The sequence below is a fragment of the Arachis ipaensis genome, chromosome B9 (genome assembly GCF_059453495.1).
Source record: "Arachis ipaensis isolate K30076 ecotype BB chromosome B9, ASM5945349v1, whole genome shotgun sequence".
Taxonomy (NCBI): domain Eukaryota; kingdom Viridiplantae; phylum Streptophyta; class Magnoliopsida; order Fabales; family Fabaceae; genus Arachis; species Arachis ipaensis.
This window is the reverse complement of record NC_142444.1, coordinates 115,000,578-115,018,427: the sequence shown is the minus strand read 5'-3', so window position 1 is coordinate 115,018,427 and position 17,850 is coordinate 115,000,578. Positions and strand designations below refer to the sequence as shown.

The window sequence follows — 17,850 nt, the reverse complement described above, 5'->3', positions numbered from 1 at the left end:
TCAGAATGGACCATCCTGGATATATTCTATGATGGTTTATCTGAGCTATCAAAGATGTCATTAGATACCTCTGCAGGTGGATCCATTCACCTAAAGAAAACGCCTGCAGAAGCTCAAGAACTCATTGACATGGTTGCTAATAACCAGTTCATGTACACTTCTGAAAGGAATTCTGTGAGTAATGGGACGCCTATGAAGAAGGGAGTTCTTGAAGTTGATACTCTGAATGCCATATTGGCTCAGAATAAAATATTGACTCAGCAAGTCAATATGATCTCTCAGAGTCTGCATGGAATGCAAGCTGCATCCAACAGTACTCAAGAGGCTTCTCCTGAAGAAGAAGCCTATGATCCTGAGAACCCTGCAATAGCAGAGGTAAATTACTTAGGTGAACCTTATGGAAACACCTATAACTCAACATGGAAAAATCATCCAAATTTCTCATGGAAGGATCAAAAGCCTCAACAAGGCTTTAATAATGGTGGAAGAAACAGGTTTAGCAATAGCAAGCCTTTTCCATCATCAACTCAGCAACAGACAGAGAACTCTGAACAAAATGCTTCTAATTTAGCAAATCTAATCTCTGATCTATCTAAGGCCACTGTAAGTTTCATGAATGAAACAAGGTCTTCCATTAGAAATCTGGAAGCACAAGTGGGCCAGCTGAGCAAAAGGATCACTGAAATCCCTCCTAGTACTCTCCCAAGCAATACAGAAGAGAACCCAAAAGGAGAGTGCAAGGCCATTGACATAAGCGCCATGGCCGAACCTCTGAGGAGAGGAAAGGACGTGAATCCCAAGGAGGAGGACCTCCTGGGACGTCCAGTGATCAATAAGGAGCTTCCCTCTGAGGAACCAAAGGACTCTGAGGCTCATCTAGAGACCATAGAGATTCCATTGAACCTCCTTATGCCCTTCATGAGCTCTGATGAGTATTCCTCTTCTGAAGAGAATAAGGATGTCACTGAAGAGCAAACTACCAAGTTTCTTGGTGCAATCATGAAGCTGAATGCCAAGTTATTTGGCATTGATACTTGGGAAGTTGAACCTCCCTTGTTCATCAATGAACTAAGTGATCTGGATCAACTGACATTGCCTCAGAAGAGACAGGATCCTGGAAAGTTCATAATACCCTGTACCATAGGCACCATGATCTTTAAGGCTCTATGTGACCTTGGTTCAGGAATAAACCTCATGCCCCTCTCTGTAATAGAGAAACTGGGAATCTATGGGGTGCAAGCTGCTAAAATCTCACTAGAGATGGCAGACAGCTCAAGAAAACAGGCTTATGGACAGGTAGAAGATGTATTAGTAAAGGTTGAGGGCCTTTACATACCTACTGATTTCATAGTCCTGGATACTGGAAAGGAAGAGGATGAATCCATCATCTTAGGAAGACCTTTCCTGGCCACAGCAAGAGCTGTGATTGAGGTTGACAGAGGTGAAATAGTCCTTCAATGGAATGAGGACTCCCTTGTGTTTAAAACTCAAGGATCTCCCTCTGCAACCATGGAGAGGAAGCAGAAAAAGCTTCTCTCAAGGCAGAGTCAACCAGAGCCCCCACAGTCAAACTCTAAGTTTGGTGTTGGAGAGTCTCAACAAAGCTCTGCACATCTGTGAGGCTCCATGAGAGCCCACTGTCAAGCTATTGACATTAAAGAAGCGCTTGTTGGGAGGCAACCCAATGTTTATCTAATTCTTGTTTTTATTGTTTTTCATGTTTTCTTAGGTTCATGATCATGTGGAGTCACAAAATAAACAAAAAAATCAAAAACGGAATAAATAAATAGCAGAAGAAAAATCACACCCTGGAGGAGCATCTGTCTGGCGTTCAAACGCCAGAACAGAGCATAGTTCTGGCGCTGAACGCCCAGAATGGGAGCATCCTGGCGCTGAACACCCAGAACAAGCATGGTTCTGGCGTTCAACGCCAGAAATGGCAGCAAAGGGGCGTTGAACGCCCAAAATGGGCACCAACCTGGCGATGAATGCCCAGAGTTGTGTGCAAGGGCATTTTGCATGCCTAAATTGGTGCAGGGATGGAAATGCCTTGACACCTCAAGATCTGTGGACCCCACAGGATACCCACCTACCTTCACCCACTCTCTTCTCTCTTCTCAATCATCCTCTATTCCCAATAAACACTCATCCCTTCTGTCTTCCATTTACCACTCACACCCATACACCCACTTACCTTCAAAAATTCAACATCTCTTCCCCACCCAATCCCACCCATATGGCCGAATACACACAGCCATCCATCTCCTCCATATCCTCTTCTTCTTCTATTCTTTCTTCTTTTGCTCGAGCGCGAGCAACATTCTAAGTTTGGTGTGGTAAAAGCATAGATTTTTTGTTTTTTCCATAACCATTGATGGCACCTAAGGCCAGAGAAACCTCTAGAAAGAGGAAAGGGAAGACAAAAGCTTCCATCAAGGGTCTATAGCTCAGTGGTAGAACATTTGATTGCAAATCAAGAGATCCCTGAGATACCTCAGGGGATACATTTTCTTCCACACAATTATTGGAAGCAACTAAGGGTGGAACATCAAGAGCACTCCATCATCCTTCATGAAATCAGAGAAGATCTAAAAGCAATGAAGGAGGAGCAACAAAGGCAAGGAAGAGACATAGAAGAGCTCAAGGACATCATTGATTCCTCAAGAAGGAAATGCCACCATCACTAAGGTGGATTCATTCCTTGTTCTTATTTCTTCTGTTTTTCGTTTTCTATGTTATGTGCTTATCTGTGTTTGTGTCTTCATTACATGATCATTAGTAGTAGTAACTATGTATTAAAGTTATAAATGTCCTATGAATCCATCACCTCTCTTAAAAAAAATGTTTTAATTCAAAAGAACAAGAAGTACATGAGTTTCGAATTTATCCTTGAACTTAGTTTGATTATATTGATGTGGTGACAATGCTTATTGTTTTCTGAATGTATGCTTGAACAGTGCATATGTCTTTTGAAGTTGTTGTTTAAGAATGTTAAATATGTTGGCTCTTGAAAGAATGATGACTAGGAGACATGTTATTTGATAATCTGAAAAATCATAAAAATGATTCTTGAAGCAAGAAAAAGCAGCAAAGAACAAAGCTTGCAGAGAAAAAAAAAATAGGCGAAAAAAAAAAATAGAAAGAAAAAGAAAGAGGCAAGAGCAAAAAGACAATAACCCTTAAAACCAAAAGGCAAGGGCAAATAAAAAGGATCCCAAGGCTTTGAGCATCAGTGGATAGGAGGGCCTAAAGGAATAAAATCCTGGTCTAAGCGGCTAAACCAAGCTGCCCCTAACCATGTGCTTGTGGCGTGTAGGTGTCAAGTGAAAACTTGAGACTGAGCGGTTAAAGTCAAGGTCCAAAGCAAAAAAAAGAGTGTGCTTAAGAACCCTGGACACCTCTAATTGGGGACTTTAGCAAAGCTGAGTCACAATCTGAAAAGGTTCACCCAATTATGTGTCTGTGGCATTTATGTATCCGGTGGTAATACTGGAAAACAAAATGCTTAGGGCCACGGCCAAGACTCATAAAGAAGCTGTGTTCAAGAATCATCATGCTGAACTAAGAGAGTCAATAACACTATTCGAAATCTGAAGTTCCTATAGATGCCAATCATTCTGAACCTCAATGGATAAAGTGAGATGCCAAAACTATTCAAGAGGCAAAAAGCTATAAGTCCCGCTCATATGATTGAAGCTCTGTTTCATTGATAGTTTGGAATTTATAGTATATTCTATTCTTTGTATGCTATTTTGATTTTCAGTTGCTTGGGGACAAGCAACAATTTAAGTTTGGTGTTGTGATGAGCGGATAATTTATACGCTTTTTGACATTGTTTTTAGTATGTTTTTAGTAGGATCTAGTTACTTTTAGGGATGTTTTTAATAGATTTTGTGTTAAATTCACATTTCTGGACTTTACTATGAGTTTGTGTGTTTTTCTGTGATTTCAGGTATTTTCTGGCTGAAATTGAGGGACTTGAGCAGAAATCAGATTCAGAGGTTGAAAAAGGACTGCTGATGCTGTTGGATTCTGACCTCCCTGCACTCAAAGTGGATTTTCTGGAGCTACAGAACTCGAAATGGCGCGCTTCCAATTGCGTTGGAAAGTAGACATCCAGGGCTTTCCCGAAATATATAATAGTCCATACTTTGGCCAAGAATTGATGACGTAAACTGGCGTTCAATGCCAGCCTTCTGCCCAAATCTGGCGTCCAGCGCCAGAAAAGGATCCAAAACCAGAGTTGAACGCCCAAACTGGCACAGAAACTGGCGTTCAACTCCACAAATGGCCTCTGCACGTGCAACACTCAGGCTCAGCCCAAACACACACCAAGTGGGCCCAGGAAGTGGATTTATGCATCAATTACTTACTCATGTAAACCCTAGTAGCTAGTTTATTATAAATAGGACCCTTTACTAGTCTTTTTGACCATCTTTGGTCTCAGTTTTAATCCATTGTTCATCTTAGGAGACTATTGATCTCATTTAGGGGGCTGGCCATCTCGGCCATGCCTGGACCTTCACTCATGTATTTTCAACGGTAGAGTTTCTACACTCCATAGATTAAGGTGTAGAGCTCTGCTGTTCCTCAAAGATTAATGCAAAGTACTACTGTTTTCTATTCAATTCTTCTTATTTCTCTTCTAAGATATCCATTCGCACCCAAGAACGTGATGAAGGTGATGATTATGTGTGACGCTCATCATCCTTCTCCCTTATGAACGCGTGCCTGACAAACAATTCTGTTCTACATGAAATAAGCTAGAATGAGTATCTCTTAGATCTCCTAACCAGAATCTTCGTGGCGTAAGCTAGAATGATGGCGGCATTCAAGAGAATCCGGAAGGTCTAAACCTTGTCTGTGGTATTCTGAGTAGGATTCAATGATTGAATGACTGTGACGAGCTTCAAACTCGCGAGTGCTGGGCGTTAGTGACAGACGCAAAAGGAGGGTGAATCCTATTCCAGCATGATCGGGAACCGACAGATGAATAGCTGTGCCGTGACAGGGTGCGTGAGCATATTATTCACTGAGAGGAGGGGATGTAGCCACTGACAACGGTGATGCCCTTGCATACAGCCAGCCATGGAAAGGAGTAAGACAGATTGGATGAAGATAGCAGGAAAGCAGAGGTTCAGAGGAACAAAAAGCATCTCCATTCGCTTATCTGAAATTCCTACCAATGAATTACATAAGTATCTCTATCCCTATTTTATTATATCATATTCGAAAACACCATTATCACTTTATATCTGCCTGACTGAGATTTACAAGGTGACCATAGCTTGCTTCATACCAACAATCTTCGTGGGATTCGACCCTTACTCACGTAAGGTATTACTTGGACGACCCAGTGCACTTGCTGGTTAGTTGTATCGAAGTTGTGACAATTATGTATTGAGATCAGAGCATCAAGTTGCTCACGTTGCCGGGGATTGTTTGAGCCTGGACATCACAATTTCGTGCACCACATCTCCTTTTAGGATTATGCCAATATTAGTTGTTTTATCCGAGGTGTCTCCGATCTGAACTTTCTCTACTTCACCTTCGGGTTGTGAACGGAGTTCCTCTCGTCTCTGAACTCCTCCAAGCTCAATTGTATAGGATTCTTCTCCTCTGCCTCTGAGGTTTAGACTTTCATTATAGCAGCGGCGCGCCATCTTTTGATCTGCTTTTATTGTAGCTATCCCTTCTACAGTTGGGAATTTCATGCACAGATGTGGAGTTGAGACTATTGCGCCGAGTTGATTCAAAGTTGTCCGACCTATTAAAGCGTTGTAAGCTGAACTCACGTCGACCATGATGTAGTCTATTTTGAGTGTTCGGGATTGGTTTCCTCTTCCGAATGTTGTGTGTAGTGAGATGTAACCAAGTGGTTGCACTGGGGTGTCTCCAAGTCCGAACAGGCTATTTGGGTATGCTATAAGCTCCTTTTCTTCTAAACCAAGCTTGTCGAAGGCCGTTTTAAATAAGATGTCGGCGGAGCTCCCTTGGTCTATCAGCGTGCGGTGGAGATTTGCGTTTGCTAGTATGATGGTGATGACCATGGGATCGTCGTGTCCCGAGATGATACCGGATGCATCTTCTTTGGTGAACGTAATTGCAGGGATGTCGGGTTCTCCTTCCTTCCCCTCGACATGATATACTTCTTTGAGATATCTTTTGCGAGATGATTTGGAGATTCCTCCTCCTGAAAATCCGCCGAGTATCACGTGGACGTGTCTTTCCGGTGTACGAGGTGATCGCTCAGCTCGTCCGACATCTTCATCCTTCTTCTTTTTCTTTGCTCATCATCTCGTGTGGCCAGAAACCGATCTAGTTTTCCTTTTCTCACTAATTTTTCTATGACATTTTTTAAGTCGAATTATTCGTTGGTGGAATGTCCCCAGACTCGATGATATTCACAGTATTCGTTCCGATTTCCTCCTCCTCTTTTGCCTTTGAGTGGTCGAGCTGGGGGTATCTTTTTTGTGTTACAGACTTCTTTGTAAATATCCACAAGGGACACCCGAAGAGGGGTGTAATTATGATACTTTTTGATTTTTTCCCCTGTTCGATCTTTTTTCATCTTGGATTCTTTATCTTTATCTCGGTAGGTGAAACCGGATCTCGAGGCTTCTCCAAGTCGGGAATTTTCTTCCATGTTGATCTACTTCTCTGCCCGCTCTTGCACCTCATCCAGAGATGTGGGGTATTTCTTTGATATAGATTGGCTAAAAGGTCCCTCCCGTAGGCCGTTGATGAGGCCCATGATAGCGGCCTCTGTTGGTAGGCTTTGTATGTCTAGGCATGTTTTGTTGAATCTTTCCATGTAGTTGCGAAGGCTTTCCCGATCTCCTTGCTTGATTCCTAAGAGACTGGGGCCGTGCTTAGCATTATCTTTTTGGATTGAAAATCTGGCCAGGAACTTTTTGGCTAAGTCATCAAAGCTTGAGATAGATTTTGGAGGTAGGTTGTCGAACTATCTAATGGCAGTTTTGGTGAGGGTTGTTGGAAAAGCTTTGCAACGAACTGCATCTGAGGCGTCGGTGAGGTACATTCTACTTCTGAAATTGCTGAGGTGATGGTTGGGGTCTGTGGTGCCATTGTACAAAGTCATATCCAGAAGTTTGAAGTCTTTTAGGATTTTGGTCTTCATGATCTCCCTAGTGAATGGATCTTGATCCTTGCGAGAGTTGTCCTCAGGGGTGGATCGAGTAGTTTTGGCTTTGAGATCGGCTTCAATTTTTAGAAGTTTATCCTCCAATTCCCGGCGTCACCTTATCTCTCTTTGTAGATCCTTTCCTGCTTCTCGATGATGTTGGGCTTCTTTCTCAAGTTGCTTTAAACGATCTTAAAGCGCCTCTATCGGATTTGATGAGTTTTTGTCCCCGTTAGGGTCCGGAGTGTCTTTTGGTGTAGCGTCCACGTTTTTGTGCGGCGTTCTATCCTCTAGATCTGAATCATGGTCGTTGTCATGGTCGTCCGCCATGGCGATGGGATGACTTCTAGGTTCCCCGGCAACGGCGCCAATGTTCCGAGGGTTACCTGAAACTGTAGGTCGATCTCGGACGAGATCTTCTATACTGGTCGGAGTTGACATGTCCGGCTGGCGGGTGGCGGCCGGAGCTGGTGTGTCCGACTTGTTGGACTGATGGCGCTGCTGATCCTCTGTCACCGAAGGGTGGGGGGTACCTGCAAGGGACTCCGATGCTTAAGTTAGCAAGGGTATTAAGCAGGTTTTTAGTAGAATCAGAGTATGAGTTATACCTGGGTGCTCCAGTGTATTTATAATAGTATGGGATGACCTTCTTAGATAGATAAGTTAGTTATCTTATCTTATCTTATCTTTTGGTGAGGTCAGCTTATCTTTACTAGAACCGCCCTTATCTCTATAGGCTTGGGCTGCCTTTGGATCTGGGTCGTATTCCTTGAGTTGGGCCCTTTTTTGGGCTTTCCTGTCGATTTGGCCGAGCTCTTTTAGGAAGAGGTCGGATAGTCTGACCTGAAGAGGTCGGTCGCTTTGTCGCCAATCATCCCGGGTCGGATAGCTCGACCCAGGGTATGAACAAGCGCCAACAAGGGATAAAGGCCAAGACGCTGCAACTCCCCTCAGGGCGTTTAACGCCCATCTCTGGCGTTAAACACCAGCAGGCAGTCCGAAAAACCCTCTCTTTGGGCCTCTCGAGTGGATTTATCACTTGTTAGTTTTATTTTATTTTCTTTTTGTAATTCTTAATTACAAACATATCTTTTAGGTTTAGGATTTATTATTTTATTTTATTTCCGTTTCAAATTAGGTTAGTATTTAAGGAATAAGATCCATCTTTTAGGGGGATCATTCATTTAGTTGCCGCACTATTCAGAACCATGTTTTCTTTATAAGTCATGAGCAACTAAACCTCTTGGTTAAGGTTAGGAGATCTTTTTATTTCTATAAATTAGAAATATTATTCTTCTATTTTAATTAACGTCTTGATTCGATTCTAAGGATTGTTTTTGTTCTTAATCTTCTGAATTTGGGTGGGACGAGAGTATGACCCTTATTCTACATAAGTTCTTATGATTCTCGAGAGAGTTATCTCGCTTGAACTACAGCTTGAAAACAAATTCCTCCTAAATCGCTAATTGCATGAACTAATTGGGATATATGACATAAAATCCTGTTAGCTTTGGATAATTAGGGTTTTTGTGACCATAAAATATTTTTCGAACTTAACCCTCTAAAATGAGTTAAGTGACCATGAGAATGGCGGTTGATGAAGGTTAGAGAAGGCTAAATCACTAAGAGATTAGGGTTTAGACATTTACAGTTTGTCATGGAACGAATCATGCGTTGTTAAAATAGTTGGTAAGAACTTTTAATCCGAAAAAGTAAACATCTCTGAAACCTTAACTGTTTTCTCATTCTGTTTTCAAACCAAATCTGTTTATTGCCTTCTTTACTTGCCTATTTATTGTTTTATGCGTTTCAACCACCAACCTCTTTTTTTGACCTAACTAAGTCCAACCTGACAACCATTGCTTGCTCAGTCCGACAATCCTCGTGGGATCGACCCTCACTCACCTGAGGTATTACTTGGATGACCCAGTACACTTGCTGATTAAACTGTGCAAAATCTCTTTTCGTACACCAAGTTTTTGGCACCGTTGTCAGGGATTGTTTGTGATTGACAACTAATAGTTGTCTTGTTGCTTAGATTAGGTATTTTTATTAGTTTTTGTTTATTTACTTTTTCTTTTTGATTTTTGATTTCTTATTTTAATTATTTTCTTTATTTTTGAGTTTTGCCTTATTTATTTTCCTTTAATTTCTGATTTTAAGTTTGGTGTCCCTTTAGTGTTTTTCTCTTTTTATTTTTGAAAATTTAAGCAATTTTCTTTTTAGTTTTCGAAAATTTTTAAGTAATTTTCTCATTCTTATTTTTGAAATTTTTTTGTTTAATTGCTTACTTTATTTTATTTTATTGTTTTTACATAGGATATCTCACTAGGAGCTCTCTATACTTTGACATCAAGACTCCCACTTTTTCTTTGTTTCTTGTTTGTTTATAAGTAGGAATAGGGATAAGGAACCCCTTCTTGAGTTTGATTTTGAGCCTGAGAGGACCTTGAGGCGGTATTTGCAACAAGCTAGAGCTTACAAAGTTGGAGAGAATCTCAAGGAGACTTTTGAGAAGGAAGTTAAAGAACCCACCAAGAATGCTAATGGTGGAAATGTGAACTCTGAGGAGCAAGCAAGGAAGACGCTTGGCTCATACTCTGCACCCATTCCTGACTTCTATGGGCGTAGTATTTCAGTACATGCCATTGGAGCTAACAATTTTGAGCTGAAGCCGCAGTTGATCACTCTAGTGCAGTAGAACTACCAATTTCATGAACTCCCGCAGGAAGACCCCGACTTGTTCATCTCTAATTTCCTAAGGTCTACAAACTCATGCTCTTTCCATTTGCTTTGAGGGACAGAGCAAAATAGTGGCTTGATTCTCAGCCCAAGGAGAGCCTAGACACGTGGGACAAGGTGGTCACTGAATTTCTGACCAAATTTTTTACACCTTAAAAGCTAACTAAGCTGAGGGTGGATGTCCAGACCTTCAGACAGAAAGATGGTGAATTCCTCTATGACGCCTGGGAGAGATACAAGCTGATGATCAGGAAGTGTCCCCCTGATATGTTTCTAAAGTGGACCGGGCTGCAGATCTTTTATCATGGCCTCTCTGAGATGGCCAAGATATCACTGGACAACTCTGCTGGTGGTTCCTTGCATATGAAGAGGATGCCTGAAGAGGCTAATGAGCTTATTGAGATGATTGACAATAACTAGTATCTATACACTTCTGAGAGGAACCCTGTGAACACTGGGACTACTCAGAAGAAAGGAGTCTTGGAGGTGGATACACTGGATGCCATTTTGGCTCAAAACAAACTCATGTCCCAGCAGATTAGTATGATCTTTCAGCACTTGATCAGGACGCAAGTCTCAGCTGTCAACACTCAAAATGTATCCTATGACATGATTGGAAGCTACACCCAAGAGGACGCTTGTGGCTATGCTCAACCCACCACTAAGCAAGTAAATTATATAGGAAATTCCTCTAGAAATCCCAATAATGATCCCTGGTGTGCGAAATCGTGATCATTCCTTATTTGGTAACGGCGCTAAAAACTCAATACGCACGTTCATGTTCTTAATTCTGTTTTACAACTTCATACAACTAACCAACAAGTGCACTGGGTCGTCCAAGTAATAAACCTTACGTGAGTAAGGGTCGATCCCATGGAGATTGTCAGCTTGAAGCAAGCTATGGTCACCTTGTAAATCTCAGTCAGGCGGATTCAAATGTATTAAGAGATTATAGTATACTAAAAGATAATTAAAATAGGATAGAGATACTTATGTAATTAATTGGTGAGAATTTCAGATAAGCGTATAGAGATGCTTTCGTCCCTCTGAACCTCTGCTTTCCTGTTGTCTTCATCCAATCCTTCCTACTCCTTTCCATGGCAAGCTTTATGTAGGGCATCACCGTTGTCAATGGCTACTTCCCGTCCTCTCAGTGAAAATGGTCCAAGATGCTCTGTCACGGCACGGCTATTCATCTGTCGGTTCTCGATCATACTGGAATAGGATCCATTGATCCTTTTGCGTCTGTCACTACGCCCAGCACTCGCGAGTTTGAAGCTTGTCACAACCATCCCTTTCCAGATCCTACTCGGAATACCACAGACAAGGTTTAGACTTTTCGGATCTCAGGAATGGCCATCCATGGGTTCTAACTTATACCACAAAGACACTAATAACTCGGACTCGGTCCCCTGTATTAGATATCCAAGAGATATCCATTCAATCTAAGGTAGAACGGAAGTGGTTATCAGGCACGCGTTCATAAGTTGAGAATGATGATGATTGTCATGATCATCACATCCATCATATTGAAGTGCGAATGAATATCTTAGAAGCGGAATAAGTGGAATTGAATAGAAAAACAGTAGTACTTTGCATTAATCTTTGAGGAACAGCAGAGCTCCACACCTTAATCTATGGTGTGTAGAAACTCTACCGTTGAAAATACATAGGTGATAAAGGTTCAGGCATGGCTGAATGGCCAGCTCCCCTAAAACGTGATCAAAAGATCAAAAGATAATCCAAAGATGTAAATACAATAGTAAAAAGTCCTATTTATACTAAACTAGTTACTAGGGTTTATAGAAATGAGTAATTGATGCAGAAATCTACTTCTGGGGCCCACTTGGTGTGTGCTTGGGCTGAGCATTGAGAATTACACGTGTAGAGGCTTCTCTTGGGGTTGAACGCCACTTTGTAACCTGTTTCTGGCGTTTAACTCCACTTTGCAACCTGTTTCTGGCGTTTGACTCTAGAATGCAGCATGGAACTAGCGTTCAACGCCAGTTTACGTCATCTATCCTTAATCAAAGTATGGACTATTATATATTTCTGGAAATCCCTGGAGGTCTACTTTCCAACACAATTGAGAGCGTGCCATTTGGAGGTCTGTAGCTCCAGAAAATTCACTTTGAGTGCAGGGAGGTCAGAATCCAATAGCATCTGCAGTCCTTCTTCAACCTCTGAATCTGATTTTTGCTCAAGTCCCTCAATTTCAGCCAGAAAATACCTGAAATCACAGAAAAACACACAAACTCATAGTAAAGTCCAGAAATGTGAATTTTAATTAAAAACTAATAAAAATATACTAAAAACTAACTAAATCATACTGAAAACTATGTAAAAACAATGCCAAAAAGCGTATAAATTATCCGCTCATCACAATACCAAACTTAAATTGTTGCTTGTCCCCAAGCAACTGAAAATCAAATTTGATAAAAAGAAGAGAATATACTATAAATTCTAAAATATCAATGAAACTTAGCTCCAATCAAATGAGCGGGACTTGTAGCTTTTCGCCTCTTGAATAGTTTTGGCATCTCGCTTTATCCATTGAGGTTCAGAATGATTGGCATCTATAGGAACTTAGAATTCAGATAGTGTTATTGATTCTCCTAGTTCAGTATGTTGATTCTTGAACACAGCTACTTTATGAGTCTTGACCGTGGCCCTAAGCACTTTGTTTTCCAGTATTACCACCGGATACATAAATGCCACAGACACATAACTGGGTGAACCTTTTCATATTGTGACTCAGCTATGCTAAAGTCCCCAATTATAGGTGTCCAGGGTTCTTAAGCACACTCTTTTTTTGCTTTGGACCTTGACTTTAACCGCTCAGTCTCAAGTTTTCACTTGACACCTTCATGCCACAAGCACAAGGTTAGGGACAGCTTGGTTTAGCCGCTTAGGCCAGGATTTTATTCCTTTAGGCCCTCGTATCCACTGATGCTCAAAGCCTTGGATCCTTTTTATTTACCCTTGCCTTTTGGTTTTAAGGGCTATTGGCTTTTTGCTCTTGCCTTTTGGTTTAAAGAGCTTTTGGCTTTTTCTGCTTGCTTTTTCTTTTTCTATATATTTTTTTCGCCATTTTTTTTCTTTCTTTTTTTTCTGCAAGCTTTTGTATTCACTGCTTTTTCTTGCTTCAAGAATCATTTTTATGATTTTTCAAATTATCAAATAACATTTCTCCTTTCCATCATTCTTTCAAGAGCCAATATATTTAACATTCATAAACAACAACTTCAAAAGACATATGCACTGTTCAAGCATACATTCAGAAAACAAAAAGTATTGCCACCACATCAAATAATTAAACTAGTTTCAAGGATGAATTCGAAACCATGTACTTCTTGTTCTTTTGTTTTTAGAACAGTTTTCATTTAAGAGAGGTGATGGATTCATATTCATAATTTTAAGGCATAGACACTTAGACACTAATGATCATATAGTAAAGACACAAACATAAATAAAACATAAGGCTCAAAAATCGAAAAACAGTAAAATAAATAGACAAGGAGATTAAGGAATGAGTCCACCTTAGTGAGGGTGACGTCTTCCTCTTCTTGAAGAACCAATGGTGCTTTTGAGCTCCTCTATGTCTCTTCCTTGTCTTTCTTGCTCCTCCCTCATGGCTCTTTGATCTTCTCTAATTTCATGGAGGATGATGGAGAAGAGTGATTGAGTTGATTGGTGAGGGGTATTTGGGGAAGAGAGTTATGGAAAGGTGTGAAGAGGAGAGAAGAAGTAGGTGGGGATCCTGTGGGGTCCACAGATCCTGAGGTGTTTGAGGATTTCTCATCCCTGCACCTTTTAGACACATAAAATGCCCTATATATGCAATCCTAGCATTTATCGCCAGACTGCAGCATGTTTCTGGCGTTAAACGCAACTTCCTTGCTTGTTTTGGGCGTTCAACGCCAGTCTATAGCATGTTTCTGGCGTAAAACGCCAGTATGGTGCATGTTTCTGGCGTTAAATGCCAGCTTTCCTCTGGGTGCAATCCTGGCGTTTAAACGCCAGACTGCTTCTTGTTTCTAGTGTTTAACGCCAGTTTCATGCTCTGTTCTGGCGTTAAACGCCAGCCAGATGCTCCTTACTGGCGTTTAAACGCCAGTAAGCCCTTCCTCCAAGGTGTGCTGTTTTCAATGCTGTTTTTCATTCTGTTTTTTGATTTTTCAGTAGTTTTTGTGATTCCACATGATCATCAACCTAATAAAACATGAAATAACAAAGAGAAAATAAAATAAAAATGATTAAATAACATTGGGTTACCTCCCATCAAGCGCTTCTTTAATGTCAGTATCTTGACAGTGAGCTTTCATGGAGCCTCACAGATAATCAGAGCAAGGTTGGGACCTCCCAATACCAAACTTAGAGTTTGGTTGTGGGGGTTCAACACCAAACTTAGAGTTTGGTTGTGGCCTCCGGCCAACACCAAACTTAGAGTTTGACTGTGGGGGCTTTGGTTGACTCTGCAGTGAGAGAAGCTTTTCATGCTTCCTCTCCATGGTTACAGAAGGAGGTCCTTGAGTTTTAAACACAAGGTTATCCTCATTTAGTTGAAAGACTAACTCTCCTCTGTCCACATTAATCACAGCTCTTGCTGTGGCTAGGAAGGGTCTTCCAAGGATGATGGATTCATCCTCATCCTTCCCAGTGTCTAGGATTATGAAACCAGCAGGGATGTAAAGGCTTTCAACCTTTACTAACACGTCCTCTACTAGTCCATAAGCCTGTTTTCTTGAGTTGTCTGCCATCTCTAATGAGATTCTGGCAGCTTGCACCTCAAAGATTCCCAGTTTCTCCATTACAGAGAGTGGCATGAGGTTTATCCCTGATCCAAGGTCACATAGAGCCTTCTCAAAGGTCATGGTGCCTATGGTACAAGGTATTAAAAACTTTCTAGGATCCTGTTTCTTTTGAGGCAATCTCAGTTGATCCAGATCACTTAGTTCATTGATGAGCAAGGGAGGTTCATCTTCCCATGTCTCATTACCAAATAATTTGGCATTCAGCTTCATGATTGCACCAAGGTACTTGGCAACTTGCTCTTCAGTAACATCCTCATTTTCTTCAGAAGAAGAATATTCATCAGAGCTCATGAATGGCATAAGGAGGTTTAATGGAATCTCTATGGTCTCCAGATGAGCCTCAGAGTCCTTTGGTTCCTCAAAGGGAAGCTCCTTATTGATCTCAGGACGTCCCAGGAGGTCTTCCTCACTGGGATTCACGTCCTCTCCCCTCCCTTACAGGTTCGGCCATGGTAATCAATTCAATGGCCTTGCACTCTCCTTTTGGATTCTCTTCTGTATTACTTGAGAGAGTACTAGGATGGGTTTCAATGATCCTTTTACTCAGCTGGCCCACTTGTGCTTCCAGATTTCTAATGGAGGACCTTGTTTCATTCATGAAACTTAGAGTCGCCTTAGATAGATCAGAGACTATGTTTGCTAAGCTAGATGGGGTCTGCTCAGAACTCTCTGTCTTTTGCTGAGTAGATGGTGAAAAAGGCTTGCTATTGCTAAACCTGTTTCTTCCACCATTATTAAAGCCTTGTTGAGTCTTTTGATCCTTCCATGAGAGATTTAGATGATTTCTCCATGAGGGATTATAGGTGTTTCCATAGGGTTCACCCATGTAATTCACCTCTGCTATTGTAGGGTTCTCAGGATCATAAGCTTCTTCTTCAGAAGATGCCTCTTGAGTACTGTTGGATGCAGCTTGCATTCCATTCAGACTTTGAGAAATCATATTGACTTGCTGAGTCAATATTTTGTTCTGAGCCAATATGGCATTTAGAGTATCAATTTCAAGAACTCCCTTCTTCTGAGGTGTCCCATTACTTACAGGAATCCTCTCAGAAGTGTACATGAACTGGTTATTAGCAACCATGTCAATGAGTTCTTGAGCTTCTGCAGGCGTTTTCTTTAGGTGAATAGATCCACCTGCAAAAGTATCCAACGACATCTTAGCTAATTCAGACAGACCATCATAGAATATATCCAGGATGGTCCATTCTGAAAGTATGTCAGAAGGACACTTTTTGGTCAGTTCCTTGTATCTCTCCCAAGCTTCATAGAGGGATTCACCTTCCTTTTGTCTAAAGGTTTGAACATCAATTCTAAGCTTACTAAGCTTTTGAGGAGGAAAGAACTTGGCTAAGAAAGCCATGACCAGCTTATCCCAAGAGTTCAGGCTATCTTTGGGTTGAGAGTCCAACCACACTCTAGCTCTGTCTCTTACAGCAAACGGGAAAAGCATAAGCCTGTAGACCTCGGGATCAACCCCATTGGTCTTAACAGTATCACAGATCTGCAAGAATTCAGTCAAGAACTGAAAGGATCTTCAGATGGAAGTCCATGAAATTTGCAGTTCTGTTGCATCAGAGAAATTAATTGAGGTTTGAGCTCAAAATTGTTTGCTCCAATGGTAGGGATTGAGATGCTTCTTCCATGTAAATTGGAATTAGGTGCAGTAAAGTCACCAAGCATCTTCTTTGTATTATTATTATTTTCGGCTGCCATCTCCTCTTCCTTTTCAAAAATTTCTGTAAGGTTGTCTCTGGATTGTTGTATTTTAGCTTCTCTTAATTTCCTCTTCGGAGTCCTTTCAGGTTCTGGATTAGCTTCAACAAGAATGTTCTTGTCCTTGCTCCTGCTCATATGAAAAAGAAGGGAACAGAAAATAATAATAGGGATCCTTTTTACCACAGTATAGAGGTTCCCTTGTGTGAGTAGAAGAAAAGAAGAAAAAGAATGAAGAAGAGAAGAATTAGAGCTCAGAGGAGAAGAAGGGGTTCGAATTTTTGGGTGAGAAGAAGTGTTAGTAGATGAATAAAAAAAATAGATGGAGATGAGAGATAAGAAAGGAATTCGAAAATTAAACAAAATAAAATAAAAATATTTTAAAATTAAATTTAAAATTCAAAAATTAATAATTAAAATTAAATTAAAATTAAAATAATTAGTTAATTAAAATGAAATTTTGAAAAAGAGGGAAGGAATTTTCGAAAATTAAAGGTAGAGAGTTAGTTGGGCAGTTTTGAAAAAGATAAGAATCAAACAAAAAGTTAAGTGGTTAATTGGAAGAGATTTTGAAAATAAAATTTTGAAAAGATAAGATTAAAATTTTAAAAAGATATGATTGAAACAAAAAGATAAGATTGATCGAAAAAGATTTGAAAATAAATTTTAAAAAGATAAGAGATTAGGGGAGAAGTTAGAAAGAATTTTGAAATTGATTTTGAAAAAGATATGATTAAAATTGAAAAAGATATGATAAGAAATTGAAAAGATTTAATTTTGAAAACTAAATTTGATTACTTGACTAACAAGAAACAAAAAAGATATGATTCTAGAGTTTAAAGATTGAACCTTTCTTAATAGGCAAGTAACAACTTTGAAAAATTTTGAATAAAAACATTAAATGCTAATAAAATTTTTGAAAATTAAGAAATAAAATAAGAAAAAGATTTTGAAAATTAATTTGAATATTTTCGAAAAAATGAAAAAGATTTTGAAAATATTTTAAAAAGGAATTCGAAAATATGAAAAGAAAATTGAAAAAGATTTGATTTTGAAAAAGATTTTGAAAAAGATAAGATTTTTAAATTGAAATTTTGATTTGACTCATAAAAACAACTAGATTTTTAAAAAATTTTGAAAAAGTCAACTCAAATTTTCGAATTTTATGAGTGAAAAAGGGAAAGATATTTTTTTTTATTTTTTTGAATTTTTAATGATATGAGAGAAAAACATAAAATTGACACAAAACATAAAAATTATGAATCAAAACAACCAATGCATGCAAGAACACTATGAATGTTAAGATGAACACCAAGAACACTTTGAATGTTAAGATGAACACCAAGAACTTATTTTTGAAAATTTTTAAGAAAAGAAAAACATGCAAGACACCAAACTTAAAAATTTTAATGTTGAGACACTAACAAATTGAAAATG

General features: G+C 39.8%; 1 non-coding gene across 1 annotated transcript; it reads left to right on the top strand.

The window, feature by feature from the left end:
• Positions 1-15,914: 15,914 nt before the first annotated feature.
• LOC148545996 (small nucleolar RNA R71) lies at positions 15,915-16,018 on the top strand. Its single transcript, XR_015902128.1, has one exon. It is a non-coding gene; the product is annotated as a small nucleolar RNA R71 (small nucleolar RNA).
• Positions 16,019-17,850: the final 1,832 nt, after the last annotated feature.